Source organism: Heterodontus francisci, chromosome 16, assembly GCF_036365525.1.
Source record: "Heterodontus francisci isolate sHetFra1 chromosome 16, sHetFra1.hap1, whole genome shotgun sequence".
NCBI lineage: Eukaryota > Metazoa > Chordata > Chondrichthyes > Heterodontiformes > Heterodontidae > Heterodontus > Heterodontus francisci.
In genome coordinates, this window is record NC_090386.1 from 102,406,854 (window position 1) to 102,421,991 (window position 15,138).

The following is a 15,138-nucleotide window of genomic DNA, read 5'->3' on the forward strand; positions in this document are numbered from 1 at the left end:
GGTACGTGATGTCTCCGATCGTGTTTTTGGGATCCTTAAGGGGGAGGGGGAGCAGCCCCAAGTCGTGGTCCACATAGGCACCAACGACATAGGTAGGAAGAGAGATGGGGATTTAAGGCAGAAATTCAGGGAGCTAGGGTGGAAGCTTAGAGCGAGAACAACCAGAGTTGTTATCTCTGGGTTGTTGCCTGTGCCACGTGCTAGCGAAGAGAGGAATAGGGAGAGAGAGGAGTTGAACACGTGGCTGCAGGGATGGTGTAGGAGGGAGGGTTTTGGTTTCCTGGATAATTGGGGCTCTTTCTGGGGTAGGTGGGACCTCTACAAACAGGATGGTCTTCACCTGAACCAGAGGGGTACCAATATCCTGGGGGGGAGATTTGTTAGTGCTCTTCGGGGGGGTTTAAACTAAATCAGCAGGGGAATGGGAACCTAAATTGCAGTGCCAGTGTACAGGCTGTTGAGAGTAGTGAGGTAGGGGATAAGGTTACAGGGACGCAAGAGGGCACTGGCAAGCAAGAACTTGGTTTAAAGTGTGTCTACTTCAACGCCAGGAGCATCCGGAATAAGGTGGGTGAGCTTGCAGCATGGGTTGGTACCTGGGATCCTGATGTTGTGGCCATTTCGGAGACATGGGTAGAGCAGGGGCAGGAATGGATGTTGCAGGTTCCGGGATTTAGATGTTTCAGAAAGAACAGAGAAGAGGGTAAAAGAGGGGGGGGTGTGGCATTGTTAATCAAGGAAAGTATTACAGCGGCAGAAAGGACGTTTGAGGACTCGTCTACTGAGGTAGTATGGGCCGAGGTTAGAAACAGGAGAGGAGAGGTCACCCTGTTGGGAGTTTTCTATAGACCTCCGAATAGTTCCAGAGATGTAGAGGAAAGGATAGCGAAGATGATTCTCGACAGGAGCGAGAGTAACATGGTAGTGGTTATGGGGGACTTTAACTTTCCAAATATTGACTGGAAATACTATAGTTCGAGTACTTTAGATGGGTCTGTTTTTGTCCAAGTGTGTGCAGGAGGGTTTTCTGACACAGTATGTGGACAGGCCAACCAGGGGCGATGCCACATTGGATTTGGTACTGGGTAATGAACCCGGCCAGGTGTTTGATTTAGATGTAGGTGAGCACTTTGGCGATAGTGATCACAATTTGGTTAGGTTTACCTTAGCGATGGGCAGGGAAAGGTATATACCGCAGGGCAAGAATTATAGCTGGGGGAAAGGAAATTATGACGCGATTAGGCAAGATTTAGGATGTGTAGGATGGGGAAGGAAACTGCAGGGGATGGGCACAAACGAAATGTGGAGCTTATTCAAGGAGCAGCTAATGCGTGTCCTTGATAAGTATGCACCGGTCAGGCAGGGAGGAAGTTGTCGAGCAAGGGAGCCGTGGTTTACTCAAGAAGTTGAAGCGCTTGTCAAGAGGAAGAGGGCGGCTTATGTTAGGATGAGACGTGAAGGCTCAGTTAGGGCGCTTGAGAGTTACAAGCTAGCCAGGAAGGATCTAAAGGGAGGGCTAAGAAGAGCAAGGAGAGGACACGAGAAGTCATTGGCGGATAGGATCAAAGAAAACCCTAAGGCTTTCTATAGGTATATCAGGAATAAACGAATGATAAGAGTTAGAACAGGGCCAATCAAGGATAGTAGTGGGAAGTTGTGTGCGGAATCAGAGGAGATAGGGGAAGCGTTAAATGAATATTTTTCGTCAGTATTTACAGTAGAGAAAGAAAATGTTGCCGAGGAGATTACTGAGATACAGCCTACTAGGCTAGATGGGATTGAGATTCACAAGGAGGAGGTGTTAGCAATTTTGGAAAGAGTGAAAATAGATAAGTCCCCTGGGCCAGATGGGATTTATCCTAGGATTCTCTGGGAAGCCAGGGAGGAGATTGCAGAGCCGTTGTTGTTGATCTTTAAGTCGTCATTGTCGACAGGAGTAGTGCCGGAGGACTGGAGGATAGCAAATGTTGTCCCCTTGTTCAAGAAGGGGAGTAGAGACAGCCCTGGTAATTATAGACCTGTGAGCCTTACTTCGGTTGTGGGTAAAATGTTGGAAAAGGTTATAAGAGACAGGATTTATAATCATCTTGAAAAGAATAAGTTCATTTGCGATAGTCAGCACGGTTTTGTGAAGGGTAGGTCGTGCCTCACAAACCTTATTGAGTTTTTCGAGAAGGTGACCAAACAGGTGGATGAGGGTAAAGCCGTGGATGTGGTGTATATGGATTTCAGTAAGGCGTTTGATAAGGTTCCCCACGGTAGGCTATTGCAGAAAATACGGAAGTATGGGGTTGAAGGTGATTTAGAGCTTTGGATCAGAAATTGGCTAGCTGAAAGAAGACAGAGGGTGGTGGTTGATGGCAAATGTTCATCCTGGAGTTTAGTTACTAGTGGTGTACCGCAAGGTTCTGTTTTTGGGGCCACTGCTGTTTGTCATTTTTATAAACGACCTGGATGAGGGTGTAGAAGGGTGGGTTAGTAAATTTGCGGATGACACGAAGGTCGGTGGAGTTGTGGATAGTGTCGAAGGGTGTTGTAGGGTACAGAGGGACATAGATAGGCTGCAGAGCTGGGCTGAGAGATGGCAAATGGAGTTTAATGCGGAGAAGTGTGAGGTGATTCACTTTGGAAGGAGTAACAGCAATGCAGAGTACTGGGCTAATGGGAAGATTCTTGGTAGTGTAGATGAGCAGAGAGATCTTGGTATCCAGGTACATAAATCCCTGAAAGTTGCTACCCAGGTTAATAGGGCTGTTAAGAAGGCATATGGTGTGTTAGCCTTTATTAGTAGGGGGATCGAGTTTCAGAGCCACGGGGTCATGATGCAGCTGTACAAAACTCTGGTGAGGCCGCACCTGGAGTATTGCGTGCAGTTCTGGTCACCGCATTATAGGAAGGATGTCGAAGCTTTGGAAAGGGTGCAGAGGAGATTTACTAGGATGTTGCCTGGTATGGAAGGAAGGTCTTACGAGGAAAGGCTGAGGGACTTGGGGTTGTTTTCGTTAGAGAGAAGGAGGAGGAGAGGTGACTTAATAGAGACATACAAGATAATCAGAGGGTTAGATAGGGTGGATAGTGAGAGTCTTTTTCCTCGGATGAGGATGGCAAACACGAGGGGACATAGCTTTAAGTTGAGGGGTGAAAGATATAGGACAGATGTCAGAGGTAGTTTCTTTACGCAGAGAGTAGTAGGGGCGTGGAACGCCCTGCCTGCAACAGTAGTAGACTCGCCAACTTTAAGGGCATTTAAGTGGTCATTGGATAGACATATGGATGTAAATGGAATAGTGTAGGTCAGATGATCGGCGCAACATCGAGGGCCGAAGGGCCTGTACTGCGCTGTAATATTCTAATTCTAATTCTAATTCTAATACAAAATCAAAAACAAAGGTGTACAAAGCGGCGAAAGCTAGTGGTAGGCCAGAGGATTGGGATTTTTTTAGAAACCAGCAGCGGGTGACTGAAAAACTAATAAAGAGGGAGAAAACTGATTGAGAGTAAAATGGCAAGAAATATAAAAACAAACAGTAAGAGCTTCTATGGGTATATAAAAAGGAAGAGAGTAGCTGAAGTAAGTGTGGGACCCTTAGAGGATGAGACTGGGGAATCAATAACAGGGAACAGGGAAATGGCAGATAATTTAAACCAATATTTTACATCGGGCTTCACGGTGGAGGACACTATAAACATCCCAACAATAATAGATGAGCAAGGTGTAAATGGGAGGGAGGAACTTGTAACAAACTCTATCACAAGAGAAAATGTGCTTGACAAACTGATGGGACTAAAGGCAGACAAGTCACCAGGACCTGATGGCCTGCATCTAAGGGATTTAAAAGAAGTGGCTGCAGAGATAGTGGAGGCATTGGTCATAATATACCAAAACTCACTGGATTCCGGTCGGGTATCAGTGGATTGGAAAACCACTAATGTGACACCCCTATTCAAGAAAGGAGGGGGACAGAAAGCAGGAAACTGTAGACCAGTTAGCTTAACATCTGTAATAAAAGCAAAATACTGCGGATGCTGGAAATCTGAAATAAAAACAAGAAAGTGCTGGAAATACTCAGCAGGTCTGTCAGCATCTGTGGAGACAGAAGCAGAGTTAACGTTTCAGGTCAGTGACCCTTCTTCAGAACTGGCAAATATTAGAAATGTAAAAGGTTTTAAGCAAGTAAAGCGGGGGTGGGGCAAGAGATAACAAAGGTGTAGATAGGACAAGGTCACAGAATAGCTGACTAGAAGGTCATGGAGCAAAGGCAAACAATATGTTAATCGTACAAGCAAAATGCTGCAGATGCTGGAAATCTGAAATAAAAACAAGAAATGCTGGAACCACTCAGCAGGTCTGGCAGCATCTGTGAAAAGAGAAGCAGAGTTAACATTTCGGGTCAGTGACCCTTCTTCGGAACTGCTTCGGAAATATGTTAATGGTGTGTTGAAAGACAAAGCATTAGTGCAGATCGGGTGTCAACGGACTGAAAATTGAACGGCCGCAAGTACAAACATGAAAAAAAAACAATGGGTAAGCAAACTGAACAAACTAAGATGAAATATAATAAAATAAACACAAAAAACAAAAAAAGAATAAAGAAAAAATAACTAAAAATAAAAGTAAAATGGGGGACCCGTCGTGCTCTGAAATTATTGACTCAATGTTCAGTCCGGCAGGCTGTAGTGTGCCTAATCGGTAAATGAGATGCTGTTCCTCGAGCTTGCGTTGATGTTCACTGGAACACTGAGAAATCCCAGGACAGAGATATGAGCATGAGAGCAGGGGGGAGTGTTGAAATGGCAAGCAACCGGAAGCTCGGGGTCATTCTTTCGGACTGAGTGGAGGTGTTCCGCTAAGTGGTCACCCAGTCTGCATTTGGTCTCCCCAATGTAGAGGAGACCACATTGTGAGCAGCAAATACAGTATACTAAATTGAAAGAAGTACAAGTAAATTGCTGCTTCACCTGAAAGAATTGTTTGGGGCCTGGGATAGTGAGGAGAGAGGAGGTAAATGGGCAGGTATTACACCTCCTGCGATTGCAGGGGAAGGTGCCGTGGGAAGGGGACGGGGTGATGGGGGTAATGGAGGAGTGGACCAGGGTGTCGCGGAGGGAATGATCCCTTCGGAATGCTGACAGGGAAAAGGAGGGGAAGATGCATTTGGTAGATGCATCACGTTGGAGGTGGTGGAAATGGCGGAGGATGATCCTTTGGATATGGAGGCTGATGGGGTGGAAAGTGAGGACAAGTGAGGTTCACTATACCCTCTGACCTCCCCCTCTCTCCTCCCCCTCTCTGACGCTAAACGTTCTGTACTCAGCAAAGGTCTCAGTTTTATTCCCTTACGCCCCCACCTCAATGAACTTCGCGCTCGGCATGACGTTGAGCTCTTCTTCCATTGTCTCCGGACTCACTTCTTTGACCAGGAGTCCTCCCCCCGACCAGCAGACCCATTCATTCGCCTCCAGCATTCTCCCTCTCCCTGGACCCCTCCCCCTGGCCTCTTACCCGCTCTTGATCTTTTCTTTGAAAACTGTCGGCGAGACATTAGTCATCTCTTTCTCTGCCCCTCTCACTCTAACCTGTCCCCCTCTGAACTTGAGGCACTCCATTCTCTCAGTTCTAACCCCGACATGGTCATCAAACCTGCAGATAAGGGTGGTGCTGTTGTTGTCTGACGTATCGACCTCTACCTTGTAGAGGCTCAGCGCCAACTCTCAGACACTTCTTCCTACCTCCCTCTGGACCATAACCCCACCACCGAACATCAAGCTACTGTCCACAGGACTGTCACTGACCTCATCTCCTCTGGAGATCTTCCCTCTGTAGCTTCCAACCTCATAGTCCCGCAACCCCGGTCAACCTGCTTCTACCTCCTTCCCAAAATCCACAAACAGGACTGTCCCGGCAGACCCATTGTGTCAGCCTGCTCCTGCGCCACTGAACTTATTTCTTCCTATCTTGACTCTATCTTTTCTCCCCTAGTCCAGTCTCTTCCCACCTACATCCATGACTCTTCTGACGCTCTACGTCATTTTGACAATTTCCAGTTTCCTGGCCCCAACCGCCTCTTCTTCACTATGGACGTCCAATCTGTCTACACCTATATCCCCCACCAGGATGGTTTGAGGGCTCTCCGCCTCTTCCTTGAACAGAGGTCCAATTAGTCCCCATCCACCACCACCCTCCTCTGCCTGGCTGAATTTGTTCTCACATTGAACAACTTCTCCTTTAACTCCACTCACTTCCTTCAAGTAAAAGGTGTTGCTATGGGTACCCACATGGGACCTAGTTATGCCTGTCTTTTTATGGGATATGTCAAACATTCCTTGCTGCAGTCCTACTCTGGCCCCCTCCCCCAACTCTTTTTCCGGTACTTTGATGACTGCATTGATGCCGTATCCTGCTCCTGCCCCGAACTGGAAAACTTTATCAACTTTGCTTCTAATTTCCACCTTTCTCTCTGCTTTACATGGTCCATCTCTGACACTTCCCTTCCCTTCCTCAACTTCTCTGTCTCCATCTCTGGGGATAGGTTGTCTACTAATATCCATTATAAGCACATCGACTCCCACAGCTACCTTGACTACACTTCTTCACACCCTACCTCCTGTAAGGACTCCATTCCATTCTCCCAGTTTCTCCATCTCTGATGCATCTGCTCTGATGATGCTACCCTCCATGACAGTTCTTCTGATATGTCTTCCTTTTTCCTCAACCGAGGATTCCCCCCCCACTGTTGTTGACAGGGCCCTGAACCGTGTCCAGCCCATTTCCCGCACCTCTACCCTCACCCCTTCCCCTCCCTCCCAGAACCGTGACAGGGTTCCCCTTGTCCTCACTGTTCACCCCATCAGCCTCCATATCCAAAGGATCATCCTCTGCCATTTCCGCCACCTCCAGCGTGCTGCCACTACCAAACGCATCTTCCCCTCCCTTCCCCTGTCAGCATTCCAAAGGGATCATTCCCTCCGCGACACCCTGGTCCACTCATCCATTACCCCCACCACCTCGTCCCCTTCCCACAGCACCTTCCCCTGCAATCGCAGGAGGTGTAATACCTGCCCATTTACCTCCTCTCTCCTCACTATCCCAGGCCCCAAACAATTCTTTCAGGTGAAGCAGCAATTTACTTGTACTTCTTTCAATGTAGTATACTGTATTCGCTGCTCACAATGTGGTCTCCTCTACAGTCCGAAAGCATGAGCCCGAGCTTCCGGTTGCTTGCCATTTCAACACTTACCCCCCGCCCCCCCACCCATTCTCATGCTCACATCTCTGTCCTGGGATTGCTGCAGTGTTCCAGTGAACATCAACGTAAGCTCGAGAAACAGCATCTCATTTACCGATTAGGTACTAAATGAGTACTTTGCATCAGTATTCACCAAAGAGAAGGACTTGGTGGATGATGAGCCTAGGGAAGGGAGTGTAGATAGTCTCAGTCATCTCATTATCAAAAAGGAGGAGGTGTTGGGTGTCTTGCACAGCATTAAGGTAGATAAGTCCCCAGGGCCTGATGGGATCTACCCCAGAATACTGAGGGAGGCAAGGGAAGAAATTGCTGTGGCCTTGACAGAAATCTTTGCATCCTCATTGGCTACAGGTGAGGTCCCAGAGGACTGGAGAATAGCCAGTGTTGTTCCTTTGTTTAAGAAGGGTAGCAAGGATAATCCAGGAAATTATAGGCCGGTGAGCCTTATGTCAGTGGTAGGGAAATTATTAGAGAGGATTCTTCGGGACAGGATTTACTCCCATTTGGAAACAAACAAACTTATTAGCGAGAGACAGCATGGTTTTGTGAAGGGGAGGTCATGTCTCACTAATTTGATTGAGTTTTTTGAGGAAGTGACGAAGATGATTGATGAAGGAAGGGCAGTGGATGTTATCTATATGGACTTCAGTAAAGCCTTTGACAAGGTCCCTCATGGCAGACTGGTATAAAAGGTGAAGTCTCACGGGATCAGAGGTGAGCTGGCAAGATGGATACAGAACTGGTTCAGTCATAGAAGACAGAGGGTAGCAGTGGAAGGGTGCTTTTCTGAATGGAGGGATGTGACTAGTGGTGTTCCACAGGGATCAGTGCTGGGACCTTTGCTCTTTGTAGTATATATAAATGATTTGGAGGAAAATGTAGCTGGTCTGATTAGTAAGTTTGCGGAGGACACAAAGGTTAGTGGAGTTGCGGATAGTGATGAGGATTGTCAGAGGATACAGCAGGATATAGATCGGTTGGAGACTTGGGCGGAGAAATGGCAGATGGGGTTTAATCCGGACAAATGTGAGGTAATGCATTTTGGAAGGTCTAATGAAGGTGGGAAGTATACAGTAAATGGCAGAACCCTTAGGAGTATTGACAGGCAGAGAGATCTGGGCGTACAGGTCCACAGGTCACTGAAAGTGGCAACGCAGGTGGATAAGGTAGTCAAGAAGGCATACGGCATGCTTGCCTTCATCGGCCGGGGCATAGAGTATAAAAATTGGCAAGTCATGCTGCAGCTGTACAGAACTTTAGTTAGGCCACACTTAGAATATTGCGTGCAATTCTGGTCGCCACACTACCAGAAGGACGTGGAGGCTTTGGAGAGGGTACAGAAGAGGTTTACCAGGATGTTGCCTGGTCTGGAGGGCATTAGCTATGAGGTGAGGTTGGATAAACTCGGATTGTTTTCACTGGAACGACGGAGGTGGAGGGGCGACATAATAGAGGTTTACAAAGTTATGAGCAGCATGGACAGAGTGGATAGTCAGAATCTTTTTCCCAGGGTGGAAGAGTCAGTTACTAGGGGACATAGGTTTAAGGTGAGAGGGGCAAAGTTTAGAGGGGATGTGCGAGGCAAGTTCTTTACACAGAGGGTGGTGAGTGCCTGGAACTTGCTGCCGGGGGAGGTGGTGGAAGCAGGTACGATAGCAACGTTTAAGAGGCATCTTGACAAATAGCTGAATAGGATGGGAATAGAGGAATACGGTCCCCGGAAGTGCAGAAGGTTTTAGTTTAGGCAGGCATCAAGATCGGCACAGGCTTGGAGGGCCAAATGGTCTGTTCCTGTGATGTACTGTTCTTTGTTCACACTACAGCCTGCTGGACTGAACATTGAGTTCAATAATTTCAGAGCATGACGGGCCCCCCATTTTACTTTTTATTTTTAGTTATTTTTTCTTTTTTCTTTTTTTGTGTTTATTTTATTATATTTCATCTTCGTTTGTTCAGTTTGCTTACCCACTGTTTTTTTTCAAGTTTGTACTTGCGGCTGTGCAATTTTCAGTCCGTTAACACCCTATCTGTACTAATGCTTTGTCTTTCAACACACCATTAACATATTGTTTGCCTTTGCTCCATGACCTTCTGGTCATCTATTCTGTGACCTTATCCTATCTACACCTTTTCCTTTGTTATCTCTTGCCCCACCCCCGCTTTACTTGCTTAAAACCTTTTACATTTCTAATATTTGTCAGTTCTGAAGAAGGGTCACTGACCTGAAACGTTAACTCTGCTTCTCTCTCCACAGATGCTGCCAGACCTGCTGAGTATTTCCAGCACTTTCTTGTTTTTAGCTTAACATCTGTCATTGAGAAAATGCTAGAGTCCATTATTAAGGAAGAAATAGCAGGACATTTGGAAAAACATAATGCAATCAAACAGAGTCAACATGGTTTTATGAAAAGGAAATCATGTTTGACAAATTTGCTAGAGTTCTTTGAGGATATAACAGAGTGGATAAAGGGGAACCGGTAGATGTAGTGTATTTGGATTTTCAGAAGGCGTTCGATAAGGTGCCACATAAAAGGTTATTGCGCAAAATAAGAACTCAGGGTATTGGGGGTAATGTGTTGGCATGGATTGAGGATTGGCTAACACACCGAAGGCAGAGAGTTGGGATTAATGGGTCATCGAAACATAGAAAATAGGAGCAGGAGTAGGCCATTTGGCCTTTCAAGCCTGCACCGCCATTCAATACGATCATGGCTGATCATCCAAGCTCAGTACCCTGTTCCCGCTTTCTCCCCGTATCCCTTGATCCCTTTAGCCCTAAGAACTATATCTAACTCTTTCTTGAATATATTTAATGATTTGGCCTCAACTTTCTGTGGTAGAGAATTCCACAGGTTTACCACTCTCTGGGTGAAGAAATCTCTCCTCATCTCAGTCCTAAATGGTTTACCCCTTATCCTTAGATTGTATCCCCTGGTCCTGGACTCCCCCTCCATCGGGAACATCCTTCCTGCATCTAGTCTGTCCAGTTCTGTTAGAATTTTGTCGGTTTCTATGAGATCCCCTCTCATTCTTCTAAACTCCAGCGAATACAAGCCTAACCGACCCAATCTCTCTTCAGACGACAGTCCTACCATCCCAAGAATCAGTCTGGAGAACCTTTGCTTCACTCCCTCCATAGCAAGAACATTCTTGGTTTTGGTTGCAGCAGCTTGGACAGAAGCAGAGGTACGGAGCGAACTTACAGCTGGGAGGTCAATTTCAGTGTAAGTTAAAAGTTAATTCCCTTTTGTTTTCGGAGGACCAGGGGACTGCTGGGTAAGTGAAAACTATATATTTGGGCGGTGGCTGTACCCGAGATACTACACGTGTAGTGTCTCCCACCCACCCTCCTCCTCTAACCACAAAAAAGGACTCTGGTGTGTTGATAAGGTAAGCTTTTTATTTAAAAAGTTCTGTCCGTCGGATTGCTAAGCTAACAAGTTTTGACTTTTTTTTGGGGGTTTTTCAGTAGATTTGTTGGGAATTTAGAATAGTGGGAATGGAGGTTAAGGCAGTTGTATGTTCCTCCTGCAGAATGTGGGAGGTAAGGGTCGCCAAGAGTGTCCCTGCTGACTGCATCTGCGGGAAGTGCACCCAACTCCAGCTCCTCGAGAACCGCGTTAGGGAACTGGAGCTGGAGCTGGATGAACTTCGGATCATTCGGGAGGCGGAGGGGGTTATTGAGAGGAGTTATGGGGAGGTAGTCACACCTCAGGTAAAAGAAGTAGGTAGATGGGTTACCGTCAGGGGAAGGAGAGGGAACCAGCAGACAGTGCAGGGATCCCCTGTGGCCGTTTCCCTCAACAACAGGTATACCGTTTTGGATACTGTTGCGGGGGACGACTTACCAGGGGTAAGCAATGGGGTACAGGTCTCTGGCACAGAGTCTGTCCCTGTTGCTCAGAAGGGAAGGGGGAAGAGGAGCAAAGCATTAGTCATTGGGGACTCCATAGTTAGGGGAACAGATAGGAGGTTCTGTGGGAACGAGAGAGACTCACGGTTGGTGTGTTGCCTCCCAGGTGCCAGGGTTCATGATGTCTCGGATCGTGTTTTTGGGATCCTTAAGGGGGAGGGGGAGCAGCCCCAAGTCGTGGTCCACATAGGCACCAACGACATAGGTAGAAAGAGAGATGGGGATTTAAGGCAGAAATTCAGGGAGCGAGGGTGGAAGCTCAGATCGAGAACAAACAGAGTTGTTATCTCTGGGTTGTTGCCCGTGCCACGTGATAGCGAAGCGAGGAATAGGGAGAGAGAGGAGTTGAACACGTGGCTGCAGGGATGGTGTAGGAGGGAGGGTTTTGGTTTCCTGGATAATTGGGGCTCTTTCTGGGGTAGGTGGGACCTCTACAAACAGGATGGTCTTCACCTGAACCAGAGGGGTACCAATATCCTGGGGGGGGGAGATTTGCTAGTGCTCTTCGGGGGGGTTTAAACTAATTCAGCAGGGGAATGGGAACCTAAATTGTAGTTCCAGTGTACAGGATGTTGAGAGTAGTGAGGTCAGGGAAAAGGTTACAAGGACGCAAGAGGGCACTGGCAAGCAAGAACTTGGTTTAAAGTGTGTCTACTTCAACGCCAGGAGCATCCGGAATAAGGTGGGTGAGCTTGCAGCATGGGTTGGTACCTGGGATCTCGATGTAGTGGCCATTTCAGAGACATGGGTAGAGCAGGGGCAGGAATGGATGTTGCAGGTTTCGGGATTTAGATGTTTCAGTAAGAACAGAGAAGATGGTAAAAGAGGAGGGGGTGTGGCATTGTTAATCAAGGAGAGTATTACAGCGGCAGAAAGGACGTTTGAGGACTCGTCTACTGAGGTAGTATGGGCCGAGGTTAGAAACAGGAGAGGAGAGGTCACCCTGTTGGGAGTCTTCTATAGACCTCCGAATAGTTCCAGAGATGTAGAGGAAAGGATAGCGAAGATGATTCTCGACAGGGGCGAGAGTAACAGGGTTGTTGTTATGGGGGACTTTAACTTTCCAAATATTGACTGGAAATACTATAGTTCGAGTACTTTAGATGGGTCAGTTTTTGTCCAGTGTGTGCAGGAGGGTTTTCTGACACAGTATGTAGACAGGCCAACCAGGGGCGATGCCACATTGGATTTGGTACTGGGTAATGAACCCGGCCAGGTGTTAGATTTAGATGTAGGTGAGCACTTTGGTGATAGTGATCACAATTCGGTTAGGTTTACCTTTAGCAATGGGCAGGGACAGGTATATACCGCAGGGCAAGAATTATAGCTGGGGGAAAGGAAATTATGATGCGATTAGGCAAGATTTAGGATGCGTAGGATGGGGAAGGAAACTGCAGGGGATGAGCACAATCGAAATGTGGAGCTTATTCAAGGAGCAGCTACTGCGTGTCCTTGATAAGTATGTACCTGTCAGGCAGGGAGGAAGTTGTCGAGCAAGGGAGCCGTGGTTTACTCAAGAAGTTGAAGCGCTTGTCAAAAGGAAGAAGAAGGCTTATGTTAGGATGAGACGTGAAGGCTCAGATAGGGCGCTTGAGAGTTACAAGCTAGCCAGGAAGGATCTAAAGGGAGAGCTAAGAAGAGCAAGGAGAGGACACGAGAAGTCATTGGCGGATAGGATCAAGGAAAACCCTAAGGCTTTCTATAGGTATATCAGGAATAAAAGAATGACTAGAGTTAGATTAGGGCCAATCAAGGATAGTAGTGGGAAGTTGTGTGTGGAATCAGAGGAGATAGGGGAAGCGTTAAATGAATATTTTTCGTCAGTATTTACAGTAGAGAAAGAAAATGTTGTCGAGGAGAATACTGAGATTCAGACTACTAGGCTAGATGGGATTGAGGTTCACAAGGAGGAGGTGTTAGCAATTTTGGAAAGTGTGAAAATAGATAAGTCCCCTGGGCCAGATGGGATTTATCCTAGGATTCTCTGGGAAGCCAGGGAGGAGATTGCAGAGCCTTTGTCCTTGATCTTTATGTCGTCATTGTTGACAGGAATAGTGCCGGAAGACTGGAGAATAGCAAATGTTGTCACCTTGTTCAAGAAGGGGAGTAGAGACAACCCTGGTAATTATAGACCTGCTAGCCTTACTTCAGTTGTGGGTAAAATGTTGGAAAAGGTTATAAGAGACAGGATTTATAATCATCTTGAAAAGAATACGTTCATTAGCGATAGTCAGCACGGTTTTGTGAAGGGTAGGTCGTGCCTCACAAACCTTATTGAGTTTTTCGAGAAGGTGACCAAACAGGTGGATGAGGGTAAAGCAGTGGATGTGGTGTATATGGATTTCAGTAAGGCGTTTGATAAGGTTACCCACGGTAGGCTATTGCAGAAAATACGGAAGTATGGGGTTGAAGGTGATTTAGAGCTTTGGATCAGAAATTGGCTAGCTGAAAGAAGACAGAGGGTGGTGGTTGATGGCAAATGTTCATCCTGGAGTTTAGTTACTAGTGGTGTACCGCAAGGATCTGTTTTGGGGCCACTGCTGTTTGTCATTTTTATAAATGACCTGGAAGAGGGTGTAGAAGGGTGGGTTAGTAAATTTGCAGATGACACTAAGGTCGGTGGAGTTGTGGATAGTGCTGAAGGATGTTGTAGGGTACAGAGGGACATAGATAGGCTGTAGATCTGGGCTGAGAGATGGCAATTGGAGTTTAATGCGGAAAAGTGCGAGGTGATTCACTTTGGAAGGAGTAACAGGAATGCAGAGTACTGGGCTAATGGGAAGATTCTTGGTAGTGTAGATGAACAGAGAGATCTTGGTGTCCAGGTGCATAAATCCCTGAAGGTTGCTACCCAGGTTAATAGGGCTGTTAAGAAGGCATATGGTGTGTTAGCTTTTATTAGTAGGGGGATCGAGTTTCGGAGCCACGAGGTCATGCTGCAGCTGTACAAAACTCTGGTGAGACCGCACCTGGAGTATTGCATGCAGTTCTGGTCACCGCATTATAGGAAGGATGTGGAAGCTTTGGAAAGGGTGCAGAGGAGATTTACTAGGATGTTGCCTGGTATGGAGGGAAGGTCTTACGAGGAAAGGCTGAGGGACTTGAGGTTGTTTTCGTTGGAGAGAAGGAGGAGGAGAGGTGACTTAATAGAGACATATAAGATAATCAGAGGGTTAGATAGGGTGGATAGTGAGAGTCTTTTTCCTCGGATGGTGATGGCAAACACGAGGGGACATAGCTTTAAGTTGAGGGGTGATAGATATAGGACAGATGTCAGAGGTAGTTTCTTTACTCAGAGAGTAGTAGGGGCGTGGAACGCCCTGCCTGCAACAGTAGTAGACTTGCCAACTTTAAGGGCATTTAAGTGGTCATTGGACAGACATATGGATGAAAATGGAATAGTGTAGGTCAGATGGTTTCACAGGTCGGCGCAACATCGAGGGCCGAAGGGCCTGTACAGCGCTGTAATGTTCTAATTCTAATTCTTCCTCAGATAAGGAGACCAAAACTGCACACAATACTCCAGATGTGGTCTCCCCAAGGCCTTATATAATTGCAGCAAGACATTCTTGCTCCTGTACTCAAATCCTCTTGCTATGAAGGCCAACATACCATTTGCCTTCTTAACTGCCTGCTGCACCTGCATGCTTACTTTCAGCGACTGGTGCACAAGGACACCCAGATCTCGCTGCACCTCCCCCTTTCCCAATCTATCGCCATTCAGATAATAATGTCTTTCTGTTTTTACCACCAAAGTGGATAACCTCACATTTATCCACATTATACTGCATCTGTCATGTATTTGCCCACTCACTTAACCTGTCCAAATCACACTGGAGCTTCTCTGCATCCTCCTCACAGCTCACACTCCCACCCAGCTTTGTGTCATCTGAAAACTTGGAAATATTGCATTTAATTCCCTCATCTATATCATTAATATATATTTTGAATAGCTGGGGTCCTAGCACTGATCCCTGC